The sequence below is a fragment of the Piliocolobus tephrosceles genome, chromosome 4, assembly GCF_002776525.5.
Source record: "Piliocolobus tephrosceles isolate RC106 chromosome 4, ASM277652v3, whole genome shotgun sequence".
Classification (NCBI taxonomy): domain Eukaryota; kingdom Metazoa; phylum Chordata; class Mammalia; order Primates; family Cercopithecidae; genus Piliocolobus; species Piliocolobus tephrosceles.
This window is the reverse complement of record NC_045437.1, coordinates 20,961,686-20,979,467: the sequence shown is the minus strand read 5'-3', so window position 1 is coordinate 20,979,467 and position 17,782 is coordinate 20,961,686. Positions and strand designations below refer to the sequence as shown.

The 17,782-nt window shown below is 35.1% G+C and overlaps 1 pseudogene; it reads right to left on the bottom strand.

The window, feature by feature from the left end:
* Positions 1 to 5,811: 5,811 nt before the first annotated feature.
* On the bottom strand, positions 5,812 to 6,748 carry LOC111546720 (annotated as a pseudogene).
* Between the last annotated feature and the right edge of the window lie 11,034 nt (positions 6,749 to 17,782).

The following is a 17,782-nucleotide window of genomic DNA, read 5'->3' as shown; positions in this document are numbered from 1 at the left end:
TGTCTGAAAATGTCTCTATTTGGATGTGTTCTTGAATTCTAAATCTAATTGACATAAAATTCTAGATGTGCCATTATCATGTCTTAACCCTTCAAAGATACTCCACAATTTTCTGACTTTCGATATTTTTGTTGGTAAAAATGGTGATTGTTAATTGGCTTGCATATTCTACTTTGGATATTCCATTGTTTCCTTATAATTTGTTTATTTTTATAATTTGTTTATTCATATTTACAATGAATACATATAAAATACCAATGGCATGAGGAGAATTAGAATAGAAATAAATACAAGGATAATACTTATATTTCCTTCATGACAACTTAAAAATATTAGTGCAGGTGGGTACATAAAATTTAGGGATTTGAATTATTACCTAATACAATTTTGGTCATAACATCACTAAAAGATTGTAAACATCTGCTGGAAAATCCATGGGGAAAAAATGCAAGTGGAACTGGTGTCATAGAAACACATTTTCTAATGGTAAGCTCAAGTGGTGAAATATAAATTGGAACCACTACAAAATTTAGGTCTATGAAAATACTTCCCCAAATACAGTCTTCTTGTTGGATAGGAGGTTTTACTGTGATATATTATTTCTGACAGCCTCCTTTTTTTTTTTTCTTTAGCGAACAAGTAGAATTAAGTGAATTAACTATCATATCTAACCTATAAGTACAAATTACTTTCCCTTGAATTTACATAACTGATAATTGCATATCCTTATATGTGTTTGAATCTGAGATTAACTCAGAGGAAAAAAAGGTGAAATTTTGTTTCCCATGTGACACCTTTATTTCCTTTTTAAGTTTTCAAAAAATTTTAAAAAATATTTTTGTCTTCTTTTGAGAAGTGTCTGTTCATATCCTTAACCCACTTTTTGAGGAAGACATTTATGCAGCCAACGGACATGAAAAAATGCTCATCATCACTGACCGTCAGAGAAATGCAAATCAAAACCACAATGAGATACCATCTCACACCTGTTAGAATGGCGATCATTAAAAAGTCAGGAAACAACAGGTGCTGGAGAGGATGTGGAGAAATAGGAACACTTTTACACTGTTGGTGGGACTGTAAACTAGTTCAACCACTGTAGAAAAGAGTGTGGCAATTCCTCAAGGATCTAGAACTAGAAATACCATTTGACCCAGCTATCCCATTACTGGGTATATACCCAAAGGATTATAAATCATGCTGCTATAAAGACACATGCACATGTATGTTTATTGCGGCACTATTCACAATAGCAAAGACTTGGAACCAACCCACATGTCCATCACTGATAGGTTGGATTAAGAAAACATGGCACATATACACCATGGAATAGTATGCAGCCATAAGAAAGGATGAGTTCATGTCCTTTGTTGGGACATGGATGAAACTGGAAACCATCATTCTGAGCAAACATCAGAAAGACAGAACACCAAACACTGCGTGTTCTCACTTATAGGTGGGAATTGAACAATGAGAACACTTGGACACAGTGTGGGGAACATCACACACCGGGGCCTGTTGTGGGGAAGGAGGAGGGGGGAGGGATAGCATTAGGAGATATACCTAATATAAATGACGAGTTAATGAATGCAGCACACCAATATGGCACATGTATACATATGTAACAAACCTGTACGTTGTGCACATGTACTCTAGAACTTAAAGTATAATAAAAAAGAAAAAAAAATTTTTGCCTTTCATAATTTATTCAACAAGTATCTATTGAGTTACTGTTAGGTGTTGGGAACACAAGACCTAAAACTCCTGACAAATATATTCTATTTAGAAAGTCAATTTGTACATTAATAAATGCATATATAATACCAGACAGATGGTAATGCTAACCAGTTTGACTTTGACGCACAGCACGCAGAAGGTAAATGCCCCTGGAAAAAGAATGTAGTTGGAAAAAATATTCTGAGGTAAAATTATGCAATATTGGTATGAATAATTATAGTGACACATATTTTTGTTACACATTTTTGTGCTATGCCATTGGTAGAAAAAGAGTCATAGTTGAAAAAATATTGCAGTCACAAGATGTCAGTGGAAATGAAGGCAAGGATATCTTTTGGTCAATTTTCTTGAAAATATTGGCTTTTTCAACAGTGCAGTTTATTGAAAGTGTAGTCCCAGTTCTTAGCAATTATTTATATACTGATGGACTTATATCCAGGGTCTTCTTGAATAAAAAAAAAGGTCAAAAATGATTTTATACATTTAAAATATTTTAAAATTGTGATACATACGATTCTTGCCCTCTCTGTGTCATATTTTTCCAATTTTTTGTCTGTCTTTTCTTTTCTTGCCTTTTCTTCCCTGTCCTTTCCTTTTCTTTTCTTTTATTTTTGTTTTCTTTGTCTGATCTTGCTTTGAGTTTCTTTTCTTTCTTTCTTTCCTCAGGCACATTCTTAATCCAAATGAATTCATTGGAGGTGATATTTTTATGCATAATATACACAGCAAATTTCTAGGGCATCTCATTTTTTACAAATCTTTGTAAGAAAAGGCTATTAACCCAATGACATTGTTACAATGTTTTCTAAATTTCAATGATTCTCAGTTTCTTGCAGCTATTACATTACAAAGTATACCTCAGTAAAAATTTAGTCAGTCACAGGGTTGATGTTGCTGATTGCTCACTTACTCAAGCCAGAAGCTTAGAATACATGCTTGGTTCTTCACTTTCCTGTGGGTTTATGTCAAATCAATTTCAAATCTATTGATCTTATCCTCTAAATAACATACAGCATGACTACTTTTTTCTCTCTCTCTCTGGTACTGTCACATTAATTCAAAAGAAAAAGACTGATGATTCCTAACATCCTGGCTTCAGTAATTGGGAATGATGACATCACTACTGAAATGAGAAAACTTGGTGACAGTAACCAATATTTGAGGAAAATCAGTCTCCAGAAATACTCTCCCTACTTCCATTTCCCATATCCCTTATTCATTTTTTTCCCAGCAGATTCTACTGTAGTGGCAATTTGGCCATATTTCTTCTCTTCTTAAAATTATTAAATGGATCTCCATGTGACATAGAATACAATCAAACTCTTTATCTCAACCTACAAGGCCATGTGTAATTTGTCTATGTTTATCTTTTAATTTTCTCAAATCACTAGCTCATTATGGCAAGAAAAACTGCTCTTAATTCCTCAAAATGTTCTAGGCTTACACAGATTCAGGAATGGTGCACACGCTTTTGAAGTCTTTTCTCCATCTTCTTTTTAGTAACCTCTTCTTATAATTCAAGGTTCTGTTTAAATGACACTCCCTCACAGAAGTCTTCCCTATTCTACATGGATCCTCACTACTTATTTTCTGAGGCTCTTTTTGTTGTTGCTTTCCTGTGAAACACTTTTCACAACTGGAAATAATTTTATTGATGTGTGTGTTTATTTTCTCATCTATGTTCAATACAGTGGGGTCATTTCTGCCTCCTCATAATTGTATGTTTGATGCCAACATAGTGACTAGTAGGGAGAAGAAATTTAATAAATATTTTCTAAAGAATGGATAATTTTTTAAACAAATTAGTGGCTATATTTTTGACAGCATACCTTAGTTACAATTTACTCCAGATTGTATCCTTCTGAAACTATTATTTAAAATACAGTTTGAAGTATTTCTGCTTTTATTATTTTTCTTGTAAGAAAGTATCTTCATAAATTACTCAACATATAGTTGTATAAAGATGACTTCCAGTTTTGTATTAGAAAATTACGCAGAAAAATCTATCTTATACATCAAAATAAATAAATTTTAACTTACAATGTGAATTTTTTATGGTAATTTAAGAAGCTTTTTAATGAGCTTCAACCCAAGAAAAAATAATTAACTAGCTCTTTTTATCTCTTTTGGATTTTAATGTTTTCTGCAAATAACACTTTCTCCAGATGTCTAATCTCCTATCCATTCTGTACAGTTTTCTTTTTCTATTTTGTTCAAACTCATCTCTACACAAACATACATTTTAGCTACATTTCAGGGAGATGGCCCTGTGTGTGGACAATATCATATTGTTGGACCACAGCCATGAATGTTCTTTTGAGGATATTGCCAATTTCTTTTGCTAAGCATTACCTTGGTCTTAGTAATTTTTCTACTTATGCAGGATAAAAAGTGAAAATGCCAAGTCAACTGTACAATTAAAAGTGCTTAAGAAACAGACATTTAGATATCTAAATGTTAACTTTATTAGAAATAGATTTTTAGTCATAATAATTAGTGATCACAATCCATATGTATGCTAAAACTGAAGAACAGAAGTTAGGTAAAAGTGAAATCTGCATATCTATGACATTGTTTAAAAGTTGTAGAAGACAATTAACTTCTATTCATCCTTCTGATAATAGTTCAAATAAAACTTTTTCTGAGAAGCCTAACCTGAATCCCTTTGCTGAATTTAGTGACCCAGCTATTAGCTCTGCCTTTTCTTGTTATAATCTTTGTAACAAGTTTTTAAAACGGATAATCTTGATAGAGTACAAATCAAATATATCTACATCTTTCTCCAATCATTGTCTTCAACCGACAACTCAAAGGTTTCTTTATTTTAAGCTCTTTGGTATTAAATTCTAATCTGACCTAAAATCATTTGTTGGTGAAAACTGATTTGATCACCTTTGAACTACTAAGAGTTTTATTCTCCAAATACACTTAGGATATATAACAGAAATACATATACATACACACACACACACACACACACACACACACATATATATATATATATATATATTTGGCATGCCAATCCAAATTTATTAAACTACTGATGCTAAGTTATACAAAATTGCACCACTTTAATTAAGGCTTTTAGTTTACATTTGGCCACCTCAAAGTAGTTGTAACATTAGGTTGGTCAATTTAAATACTGTGGCTCCCTGTTGGATAGATACACAATCTTTACATCCAAACATTAATGCATACAAAGCAACAAGGCATTGTTAAATAAAACAGCAACAGTTACTGCAAATTAGGCCTTGTGACCAATTATATTTGATTAAAATTACTTCCCACATTCACATCCACAGTACTTGTCCACCATTTAACATCTCAACCAAAACGTTACACATGTGAAACGATCACTAACAGGCAAAAATACTAAACCTGTATATTTGATATTGCAAATACACTTATGCATGAGCAAGCAAGGAGTTTACAATGAGAATCTACAGCTGCAGAAGCCTGAAAATGATTTACAAAAATTGTTAAATCATTAAAAAATTGTTTGAAAATATACAATTCTTGTTGTACACCCCCAGTGTACACAAAACTATGTGTTTGTAAACAAAAAAAAAAGGAAACATATAATAAGAGATTTGAAAAGTCTGGACATTTCCTTCCCAACAGATATTAAAGGCAACATCTTTAAGACATTATACTGAAAGAACTATCATATTTTAAAAACAAGATCACTGTCTCCATAGGTTTTTTAAAAATTAAAAAACCTATATAGCTGTGTTAATCAAAGCGCTTATTTTGTACAATAATAATGACCCTGAATTTCTTTTAAAAAATTACAATAAGCTACAAGTATCAGAGAAGCGAAGTTATCTGGAGTAGTCTATATAGGAGTTCTTTGGACTTTCTTTTATTATGCTAAAAATAGTGGTGCTTTCAGGATTTACATTATTGTACTCCTCAATATAAAGTATGGGGCCTGTTAAAGTATACAGTACACCATTTTCATACACGTACAACATTGGTGGATGAAGAATGTCTCTTAGCAGTAATACTGGATGTAGCATCTGGTTTTACCAGCTGCATACTCTAGTACTATTACATAAGTAAAAATCTCTCTTGTGATACTGGAAAGTGATTAGAACGTGCAAACTGATATAGTAGCTTTCATCTGCCTCTTAAAAGGTACCACCACAGGAAAGTCCATTTAAGATGTTGGTAGGTTTAACAAAGTTGGAATGCTGGCACTGTTGAATTGGGCAACAGTTCTTCAGACCTGTCTCAGAGCTACAATGCATTTAGTATATTAAAGCAGCTGACATGTTGACTTTTTGCGAGCCTTCCCAGGCACTGGAGGTTTTCTGTTAATTTGCCGCACTAGGTCATAAAAGATCTCATTAACATTTCTTTTTGATTTTGCAGAAGATTCTAAGAATGCACAGTTGTTCCATTGTCTTGCTAGATTTTGACCTTGTTCCTTCCCTATAACTCTTTCATCTTCCAAGTCACCCTTATTACCAACAAGAATCATTGGAACATCATCAGTGTCTTTAACTCGAAGAATGTGTTCTCTCTCAGGTCTTGTAAATCGTTAAATGTGGACTGTGCTGTGATGGAATAAACTATTGCAAATCCTTGTCCATTTTTCATGTACAAATCCCTCATTTGCTGTAAGTTGTTCCCTTCCTGCAGTGCCCAAGATTTCAAGCATACACTGTTGTGCATCTGCTTCAACTTGCTTTCTATAAGAATCTTCTATCGTAGGATCATATTTTTCTACACAAATTCCTTGAACAAACTGTACAGTCAAAGCAGACTTTCCAACACCTCCTGAGGCAAGAACGACTAGCTTATACTCACGCACGATGCAAGCTTGTCAAAACCTAGTACCTCTCACGCTGTCACCGGGTACCCGCAGCCAGCGTCGCCCTGCGCTCCCTTGGGGTCGCTACTCGGCGCCACGGCGGTCCTGCTGCTGCTGCTGCCGCCGCTCCGGCTGGTTTACACGCCTGACTCTGGGCGAGGTTTGGTGATGTCTCAGAAATACGTATTTTATCATGAGTTCTATCCCAGACTCTATGAGTGTTTCTGAGTATATGATCTGTTATAAATTCCAGTCTCGGGAGTTTCAGGTAACAACTGTTGGGCTTGAACAGCGCATATATGTGAAAACATTATACTCTTTATTTTTAAATATAAAAAAATACATATTCATCGGATTTTGTTATTAAAGGTATGATCTCTTAAAAAGCCAGGTTTCTTTACATTCCATCAATTAAATTAGAAATAACTTCCATCAAGTGGTAAGCTGGTGGAGGCCAGGGACAATTTTTTATTCTTCAATGCCTCTGTGAACATTGTCCAGTATTTGGCACAAAGTAACTGTCTGCAGTATGGCTAAGTTAACAAAAAGAAGGAAGGAAAGAAGGAAGCAAGGAGGGAAGGAAGCAAGGAGAGAGGGAAAGAAAGAAGGAAGGGGACAAGGAAGGAAGGAAGGAAGGAAGGAAGGGAAGGAGGGAGAGAGGGAGGAATGATAAACAGATTTGACTCAATTTAATACATGAACTTTAGAATATGACTATACAATATACATATTAATATTACATATGAATATTACATTCATATATATTCACATTATACAAAAATTTAGACATTGTATATTATATATATATTATGTGTGTAAGTACACTGCAGTATTATTATTGTATCTAGAAAAGAGAATTTGAAATATGTGAGGTTGCTAAGATTTCATATAAGTATGTAATCTATTAAATACCAAAATATTTTCCTTTGAATAATTTAAAAATAATGTCCTGTATTAAGATCACAGAACAACTCAACAGGAGTCTTTATTGATTTTCCTTATTTTTATTATGAAGATTTTTCAGACATAATGAAAATTTAAAATAATATTTCACACAAGATTAATATAATATCCACCTATATTTAGTAATTGCTAACAAATTACCATATATTTCTCATTTCACTCTCTAAATATCTCTTTAGATAGTAGAGTCATGGATATTTGAATATTTTGGCCCAAAACTTTTCAGTATGAAATTCCAATAAATTAGGGCACTCTCCCACAGTGCCAATGGGTAAGATTTATTTTTTACTGCTGGACTGAGACAGCTCTATAATTATCTCCCAGAACATCTGAACGTCTGGTACTGATTCTTGGCCAAAATGAGGGCAAGATTAAATACAGGCTGGTTAAAGTTTGAAACTCCTGTGGCTAGTTTGAGTATTGATGGCTTACACCTGGTATAACCAGGCATGCAGCCTGACAAAAGGTTCACCTGGAAATTTGGGAGACTTTCCTTGTAAGTCAAAATTCCTCACAAAATCTTGATGGATTGTATTCCAGAGATGAAGTATGTCCTATCCAAACACACATACAAAACACACCACACAACACAACACACACACACACACACCCTTGCAACCTTGGATAGAAGCACCTGAAATGTTTGCCGGAGCCTCTGGTGCTTGCCTGCCTTTGCTTTCTTTTACTCCATCATCCTCTGCTGCTTTAGTAAAAGACTCGTGTGCATATGCTCTACAGAGTCTTATGAGACTTTTCAGTATCCCAAACTGTGAAAACACTAACAATAATCATTTTAACAACTGTGAAAATTAATACTAATTCCATAATATTATATAATGGCTTCTCTATACCCAACTTTTCCTACTTGTTCACAATTCTCTCATATATTTCTAAAAAATAGTACCTCATCAATTTCATATTTTATATTGTTTGGTAAGTCATCATATCATTTTATCTTTTTATCTATAACAATCTCACCACTTTTTAAACCAATATGACTTTTTGAAGTTCAGGTCGGTTATTACTGCATAGAATGTTCTACATCCTGTATTTGTTTAATAATTTCCTGCTGGTGTGGAGTAACTTGCCATGTGTTCCTGTATTTCTTGCAAACTGGATATTAGGCTTAGAGGTATAACCACCTTTAGGTTAAACATTTGTATGGAATACTTTACAAGTGGTGTATTATTTATCACACATTGGAAGGTACATGCCAAGTTGTCCCATTATTTCTGATACCAAATTACATTTGTGGTTCAAGTTTTTGCACTTCTAATTTTCTTTTGTAATTTATAAGTAACTGTAGGATGATGTTTTGTTGGTCATGTTATAATCTGGTGCTGATTCTCTACATTTTTGAAGTAACTAGGTCTACCACCTAATTATGCCAACTAAATTAAAATTAAAATGAAATTAACTGGTTTGATAGAGTAGCATTTTTAGTCAGAGCTCTTTCGATTGCCAACACTTCTAGGCGAAATGAGGTGTAACTGGAAGATACTGGAGATATCAAGATTCAAAGGGTGCTTTCTAGGAAGTGGAACAGCTCAACAGACCTGGCAAGTGGAACCAGGGATAGGACTCCATAGTGACTAAGGCTTCACTTCTCACCTCTGCTTCCATATGAGTGTGACGTTATTTTCTCCATGACAGATACGTTTATTTTTCACCATTAAAAGGTAGGAAACTCACTCATAACCAAAGTTGGAGGAGACAGTTATTTTTTTCCCCAAGTTTGCCTGTTAAAACCATGAGGAATGATTAATCTGCCATGGTGCTTGATGTGGCCCAGGGATGTGCTCAGACTCAGTCGTGTAGGCGCAGGTGGTATTAACATTAGTTCAAACTTGGAACCACGGCATGTCTTAGAAATAATGGCTTATATTAGAAACTGGACATAAAATTGTTGTGAGCAAGAAAGTTACCTCAATTTGAGTCTACTAGAAGTTTCAGAGTGCCATTTCACACGGCCACAAAGTTCAAAAGTTCAAAAATAGACAAAAGTTTGACCAAGAAATCAGTGATTTTTTAAAAAAGAGAAATTGAGCTCAGTCATGTTTTTTATATCTTTTACTGTACTAAGAAAGTTTTTTTTTCTCAATAATTGACTAAAAGTTCATTAACTACTGCACAGACTTCAATATTTAGAAATGTAATATGGACTTGTTAACTAAAAGTGAAGTTATTGTATTGTTGGAACTAGCTATTGTTAGAAAGACTCATTTATATAATAAAATTTTACATATGATTTATAGATTTACAGATTATAACAATTTATAGATAATTACCTCATTAATTTATTGAATAACCTGACTAAATTACTTAGTCACTGAATTAAATACAACCCAGCCTTAATACTTTGGGTCAAGGAACATTGACCAAATATATATATATGCCACATGTTCCTTGAAATTTCTTACCAAAGTAAATTGTCTCATTAGAAATATAGAAATAAATTGGTAACTAAATAGAACATGTTCTGTATTTCAACTTGAAAAATTAAAGAAATTCATAATTCTTAAAATCAAAGCAATGATCATTTGTTTCCTAATTATTATTATTGTGAATATACTTAAAATTTTGGCTATGCTTTTAAGAAAGATGTACTTCTATTAAAAATTATTAAAATACAGCAGAGAGACTGACTTTTCAAAATAGTTTATCTGGGAAGAGCAAGGAACTGTGATTTGGGATATGTGTATCGTAGTGAACCATAGGCACATTTGAAAAAGCTGGGGGAGTCAAAGCTTTCTTAGGGATAAAAGGTGAAGTTCCCCATCAGATTACCATTGACATTCTTCACAGAATTAGATAAACCTATTTTAAATTTCATATGGTATCAATCATATGATTGATTAGCCAAGACAATATAGCCAAGACAATCCTAAGCATAAAGAATAAAGCTGAAGGCATCACACTACCTGACTTCATTAATACAGGGCCTTGGTAACCAAAATAGCATGGAACTGGTACCAAAACAGACATATAGACCAATGAAAGTGAACATAGACCTCAGAAATACACCACACATCTACAACCACCTGATCTTCGACAAACATAACAGAAGCAAGCAATGGGGAAAGGATCTCATATTCAGGAATAGCACGGGAAATCTGGCTAGCCATATGCAGAAAACTGAAACTAGATCCCTTCCTTACACCTTATGCAAAAATTAACTCAAGATGGATTAAAGACTTAAATGTAAAACCCAAAACCATAAAAACCCTAGAAGAAAACCTAGGCAACAACATTCAGGACATAGGCATGGTGGGCAAAGACTTCATGACAAAAATGCCAAAGCAATTGCAACAAAAGCCAAAATTGACAAATGGGATAGAATTAAACTAAAGAGCTTCTGCACAGCAAAAGAAACTATCATCAAAGTGAACAAGCAACCTACAGAATGGGAGGAAATGTTTGCAATCTACCCATCTGACAATGATATAATATCCAGAATTTATAAGGGACTTAAACATACTTACAAGAAAAAGACTAACAACACCATCACAAAGCAGGCAAAGGCTATGAACAGACACTTCTCAAAAACAGACGTTTACGTGGCCAACAAATATATGAAGAAGCTCAACATCACTGATCATCAGAAAAATGCAAATCAAAACCACAATGAGATGCCATCTCATGCCAGTTAGAATGGAGACTATTAAAAAGTCAGGAAACAATAAATGCTGGAGAGGATATGGAGAAACAGGAACCCTCTTACACTGTTGGTGGGAATGTAAATTAGTTCAACCATTGTGGAAGACAGTATGAGCATTTCTCAAGGATCTAGAACCAGAAATACCATTTGACTCAGCAATCCCATTACTAGGTATATGCCCAAAGGAATAGAAATCACTCTACTATAAAGGAACATACATATGTATGTTTATTGCAGCACTATTTACAATAGCAAAGACATGGAACCAACCCAAATGCCCATTGCTGATAGACTGGATAAAGGAAATGTGCTACATATACACCATGGAATACTATGCAGCTATAAAAAGGAATGAGATCATGCCCTTTGCAGAAACATGGATGAAACTGGAAGCCATCATCCTCAGCAAACTAACACAGGAACAGAAAACCAAACACTGCATCTTCTAACTTGTAAGTGGGAGTCGAACATTGAGAACACATGGACACACAGAGGGAAACAACACACACTGTGGCCTGTTGGGGGTTGGGGGTTGAGTGGCGGGAACTTAGATGATGGGTTGATGGGTGCAGCAAACCACCATGGCACATGTATACCTACGTAACAAACCTGCACGTTCTGCACATATATCCCTTTTGTTTGTGTTTTTTCTTTCTTTCTTTCTTTTTTTTTTTGAAGAAGTAATAAAGAAAAAAAAAAAAGGTGAAGTTCATGGAAGTTATTTTAAAATAAACCTCTTTGGCCCCAGAAACTTGTTGCTGGTACGGACAAATACTCATTGGTGATACTGGCTATTGCTGGGAAGATATCTTCATAGAAGCGTTGTATCTAAAATTTTTGTAGTTTTCAGACAGTCCTTGTGATAATTCTTTTAGAGGCATCCATGCATGAAGGACCTTCCTTTTCACTCTCCCGGCTCCATTTTGTTGTGGTTTGACTTAAGTGAGTCAATTTCTTTGTTGGTAACTTTCACATTTCTCCATTTTGACCAAGAAATTTTTTCTGAAAGCATTGCTGATTAATCAGCCTGTAGTTAGATTTTGATTGTTTCTTGGTGCTGGAGTGGACCTTTTCTAGTTAGTCTGATCCTGTATCAGAGACAAATGGCCAGCAACTAAGAGCAGATGTCAAAACCCTTTTAGTCACATTTAAGAAACAAAGAAGTTCAGAAGGAGTGGCTCTCAGAATAAATCTGCCTGGATTTCATTGCTAAGTTCAATTTTGTCAGTTCCATAGGCATTGACTACCATTTGGAAGTTCTGGACAAGTGTTATTCTGTTAGATGCATCATTTCTGCAGAGGTTGGACTGGAAACAGATAAAAAGTTTAAAAAGAATGATGCGGTACAAAATTAATAGTAACATGATAATATTGTCTATGAACATGGACCCAAAGGCAGCCAATTAATGAATCAAAAGTCTAGGCAAGACTAAGTGAGATCTGTTGCAGCCATAAAGCCTGTCTTGCTATTTTATGCAATTAGGTCTCGATTTCCCCAGAGAAATATATTCAGGTACAGCATGTAGTTATTAGCAATGGCACAGACACTTCTTGTTCAACCAGTAGATAATTGAGAGTTATCTCATTCTGTTCTGTTCTGTTATCAATGGTTGCTCAGCAAGATACTTTAATGAGCACTGCTGGGTGGTAGTTGCCTTTGCAGTGAAGCCTGCAATGAAACCCAAGGTGGCAAATAAGTCATTAGGGATGTTGCCATAGTTACCCACTGGGTGGACTAAAGGATCCCTTAGGTCATGTAAAGATGTGGGTTTGACATGACAGATCCAAAATTTCATTCAGTTACAGAAGCTACTGAATGTGAAATTCTAACCACAGTATTATCCTGCCAAGTGAAAAATGTCGGCATAAGCATGAAAAAATAAGAAGGATAAGAGTCCATTTTTTTTACAGTGCCTTAGGAAAAGCTTTCCACAGTGTGAAGTCATCAACTTCTTACTCTGGTTTGCGGTTTGAATATTCCTGGTTATAGCATGGGTCATTTTAGTCAATTCTGTTTGTAGCCCACACAACAGCCACAAGATTTGTCTCTTGAAATTTACATGGAGTTTTCTAGCTCCAACTTATAGGACTTTAGGAAAAGGACAGTCTATGTTCTTAGTTGGATAATCATAGCCAGATGTTGGAGGAAATTAGAGTAATTAAGTAACCTGTTTAATTTATAGATAGATAACAAAAACTAACAAAAACTTGAAAACAACAAAGAAAACTACAATCTAATAACAGGTGTACTGCAGTTTTTCTTCAGAAACGTAATTTTTCTTTCTACAATCATCCCTGCTTCTACTAAAGATAATCAGAGTAAGACTAATTTGTCTGCTGAATAAGTTTATTCTCATTAAACTTGGCATTATTATTGACAATGGTGTCTCAAGAAAAGTGGAACATGGGCTGTTTTTACGTTTATTTTGCTGGAACTTTTGGTAAGAAATCTCAGATTAGACTTTTAAAAGCCTTGCAAGGGTCAAAAGTCAAATGAGGGCAAGCATCAGACTTTGGCTGCAGTACCTACAAATTTGCATGAATTTCTCTCTTCTTGAGGTCTCCGATACATCTTGAGGTTCCTGACCTGTCAAGAAGTAAAAATGTTTATTCACTCACTGTGAACTTGGGAATCCTTGAAGCTAGGCATTCTATGCAGATTCTCAAATATGACATTCAAGTCAAAACCTTCATAATACAACCAATGTTTCTAATTCTATCCTGTTACAGAGAGAATAGATTTTTATTGAACTTATGCAAATAACTGTGTTGTCATAAAATAAAAATATTAACAAGAGCTCTCTGAAGACTGCAGGTTCAGGTAGGAAGAAAAAAATAAATGTTTCCATTTTTACTTAGAAAAGTATACTTCACCAAATTGCTGTATGCTATAGATAGCTTTTTAAAAGTTTTCTCAAATCTGGGAAACAAAAAATTTAGAAAACCAGCAAAATGCTAAACAAAAAGTCACTCCAAAATATTGCCATCAGTTTGTTTAGTCCCATTCACTAAATTTATTCTACTTGATCTCGGTTACATGTTTTAAGACACCATTGTTTCTTCATTAGCGTTCTGGAAATTCTTTCCCAGGCTAGTGGTATCATCTTAAACTCATAAGAAATCTAAATTCCAGCATACTTGTTAGAGTCCTTTTCATGAACCTCCTTGAAGAAGTATTTTCCTTTATTCATTTTAATTTATTCTCTACAATACTTCATTAGGGAGTTCAATGATTTGCACTCAGAAGTTATATAGCCAAGAGGCAAGCAAATATAATAAACATCAGAATTGAATTGAGTTTTTTGCACTGAAGGCCACGTAGTCTTTTGCTTCAGGGAAATAAGAACAAAAATAAACAAAAAGAACACATAGTTCCCTAGGCTCCAGAATCTCGATAGAAAATAACATCAACATTTAGTGAAATTGTAGGTGTTAACACATCATGGGAAAATAGATATTGTGCAAAATATTAAAATTAACACCTGGCACTTCTTTTGCCTAGATGATTTTTATTATAAACAATAAAATATATGTAATATCTTAACTACAAACCTTTCATATTGAAAGGGCCTCTAACATGACTTGTTTTAACATTATGAAGGGAAAAAGTTTAGGAATTTCAAAGTGGAAATAATCCAACACTGACAAACTATAGTAATCAAAAATATTGTCTTTTAATGAAAAACAAGCAAAATCCATAAAAGTAGAACTACCATTTGATTTAGCAATCCCACTACTGGGTATCTACTCAGAAGAAAAGAAGTCATTATTCAAAAAAGACACTTGCACACACACGTTTATGACAGCACAATTAACAATTACAAAAATGTAGAACCAGCCTAAATTCCTATCAATGAGTGAATAAACTGTGGTATAGATAGATAGATATGCGATGCATATGTGTATACGTATGCATAAATATATATATATATATGTGATGGAACACTCTTCAGCCATAAAAATGAATGAATTAATGGCATTCATAATAACCTGGATGAGACTGGAGACTATTATTCTAAGTGCAGTAACTCAGGAATGGAAAACCAAACATCTTATGTTCTCACTTTTATGTGGTAGCTAAGCTATGAGGATGCAAAGGCATAGGAATGATATAATGGACTTTGGGGACTCAAGGGGAAAGAGTGGGAAAGGTGTGAGGGGTAAAAGACTACAAATTGGGTTCAGTGTATAGTGCTCAGGTGATGTGTGCACCAAAATCTCACAAATCACCACTAAAGAACTTACTCATGTAACCAAATACCTCATGTTCTCCAAAAACCTATGGAAATAAAACAATTAAAAAATTACAGAAAGGGAATGTATTATGAGACAAACCAAGTTTCCAGACCAAAACATACTCATAGTTCGGGATGCAACAAACCACAAACCAAGCCAGCAAAGTTGCGTTGATTCCTTGAAAACAATGGTTACCTATTGTCCGGCTTGAGTAGCCCAAGGATAAAGGAAATACTGAGCATAAAACACTCTCTTTTCTTTAAACCTACCAGTCATACCACATGCACTGATCACTCTCATCACTGCTATGGTAAAGCATGTAGGATGCAGTTCAATTTCAATTCAGAGCTGTTACCTCTCCATGCAAAGCTGCCACATGGATGATCCAGACTTGGTGTTTTTCCTGAGAGCCACCCATCACACATTTTCATGAGGTGACCATGACCACACACATCCAGACCACTGCCTGACTAGGCCCTGTTCAGGAAGCATCCTGAGGTATCCATTCCTCACGGAGCCAAATAGTTCCCTTGGTCGACTCCTGAGTCCCCTTGGCAACCCAACAAGAATTCAAGCATTTCTACTGCTAGCCTTGTGTTGGAGCATGAGCGAATGTAAAAGGAGTAAGGCTCTTCATAAACCACAGCCTACTTCAATGTGGTGCTGGGCCAGCCCGATTCTTGGGTACTGAATTTCTTTTGTCTCATTTGTTGTAATTTTAAATCTTCTATTTATTTCCTTAAATGGCAGGTATCCTACCACATCTTCAATGAAATAAAAAGTATATATATTATACATTGGGGAAAACAAATAGGGGGACAGTTTGATAGTTTAGCTCCATTTTTTTTTTTTTGCTTTTATTTAACCTTTAGAAGTAAAACACAATTATTAAAATAGAACATGTGAGCAGTAATAAGTGTAGCCCTATGTATCAATATTGTTGTAGAAATTGGATGTGGTGGCTTAATCCAGAGCTGACCACCCTGATGATAATCCAGAAAAAAAGTATTTTTACATCTGTTTGTAAAAAGACATTTATTATTCTCAGCAGTAGCACATCATGAAATGACTCCTTCATCTTCATTTACATCACCAAGGGAAACACGGCAGGCTACAGAAACTGAGCACAGTAGTGAGCGGGGCTGTGCCCTGGGTGCCCTGATGTCACCCACATTTCCCTTGCACGTCCCAGGTCCTAATGAGCAGTGTAGGACAATGCCGAGTCAACCTACTCACCCTCGCCCATTCCTTCCCAGAAACTTAAAGGTGATCCCTATAGTAGCACATATGTCCTTTCCCCAAATTGTGTCTTGCTCCCCTAACCCCATTCTGAGCAGAAGAAAAAACAAAAGATCTCTTGACTTGAATATTTGCTCATTTTAGAAACCCACATAATCACCATATACATTTAAAAAAATTAAATCAAAATGTTGTTTTCACTAGGTTGACACCTATCTGCTTCAAGAATTCTCTAAACATGTTGTTGAAAACCAGAGTAACTTCCTTAGGACCTTTCTCCCAACTGACTAGTCTTCCTGTGAATCATTTCCGCAGTTCCTTTGTGGTGATGTTTTCAAAGCATCTTCTAAGTCCCCTAATTTTATGAACTTTGCTACCAAAATAGTGAATAATAAGCAAAGGGGAGAAAAAAACTTGCTGACAGCTATTTGGAAATCAGCAACAATGTGAAAGGGAAATGTATCACATGAAAGTTTGAAAGACATAGAATAAATGAGCTCCTTGGAAATTTGCCCTGGCGAAGTGATGATTCCCACTTTATCTTCTTAGGCAAGATAGAGATTCACCTTGTGTAATTACACAGCTTTGTTTAAGCATCCTGTAAAAGACTGAAAAATCAACTGCCTTCCTAATTCTACAGGCAAACTAGAAAAAGGATCTCCCTGCTTACTGGTCCCTCAGGATGTTTTCCTGAAAAGAAAACCAACTTAGATATACTGGCTTTTCCTCTATGACAAAGTGTCCTCTTAAAGCCCAACCCAAACTTGTTTGCACACTTATGCTTCTGAAAGCCTAGGTCCAACTATAGGGCTGATACCGGGAGAAGAGTGAAATAGCTGGGTGGTGAGGGAGTGGTCTCTCCTTTCACATCTCTGTGCAGTAATGATATCAGGACCCCTCATGGACATCTCTATTCCATTCTTCAGTCAGTGACACCACAGAGCTCTGTTTGATACCAGGAGACTTAAAGCAGGGCAAGTCACAGAAACTCCAACTGATAGTAGGATGAAAATTATAACCTTCAAGGATTATTGAGCCATGAGATCTGCAATGCTACCAAAACGGTTTCTGATCCTGATGTGGGTCTCTGTCTAGGATCCTTGAAGAAATTATGGCACCCACATCCAACCCTA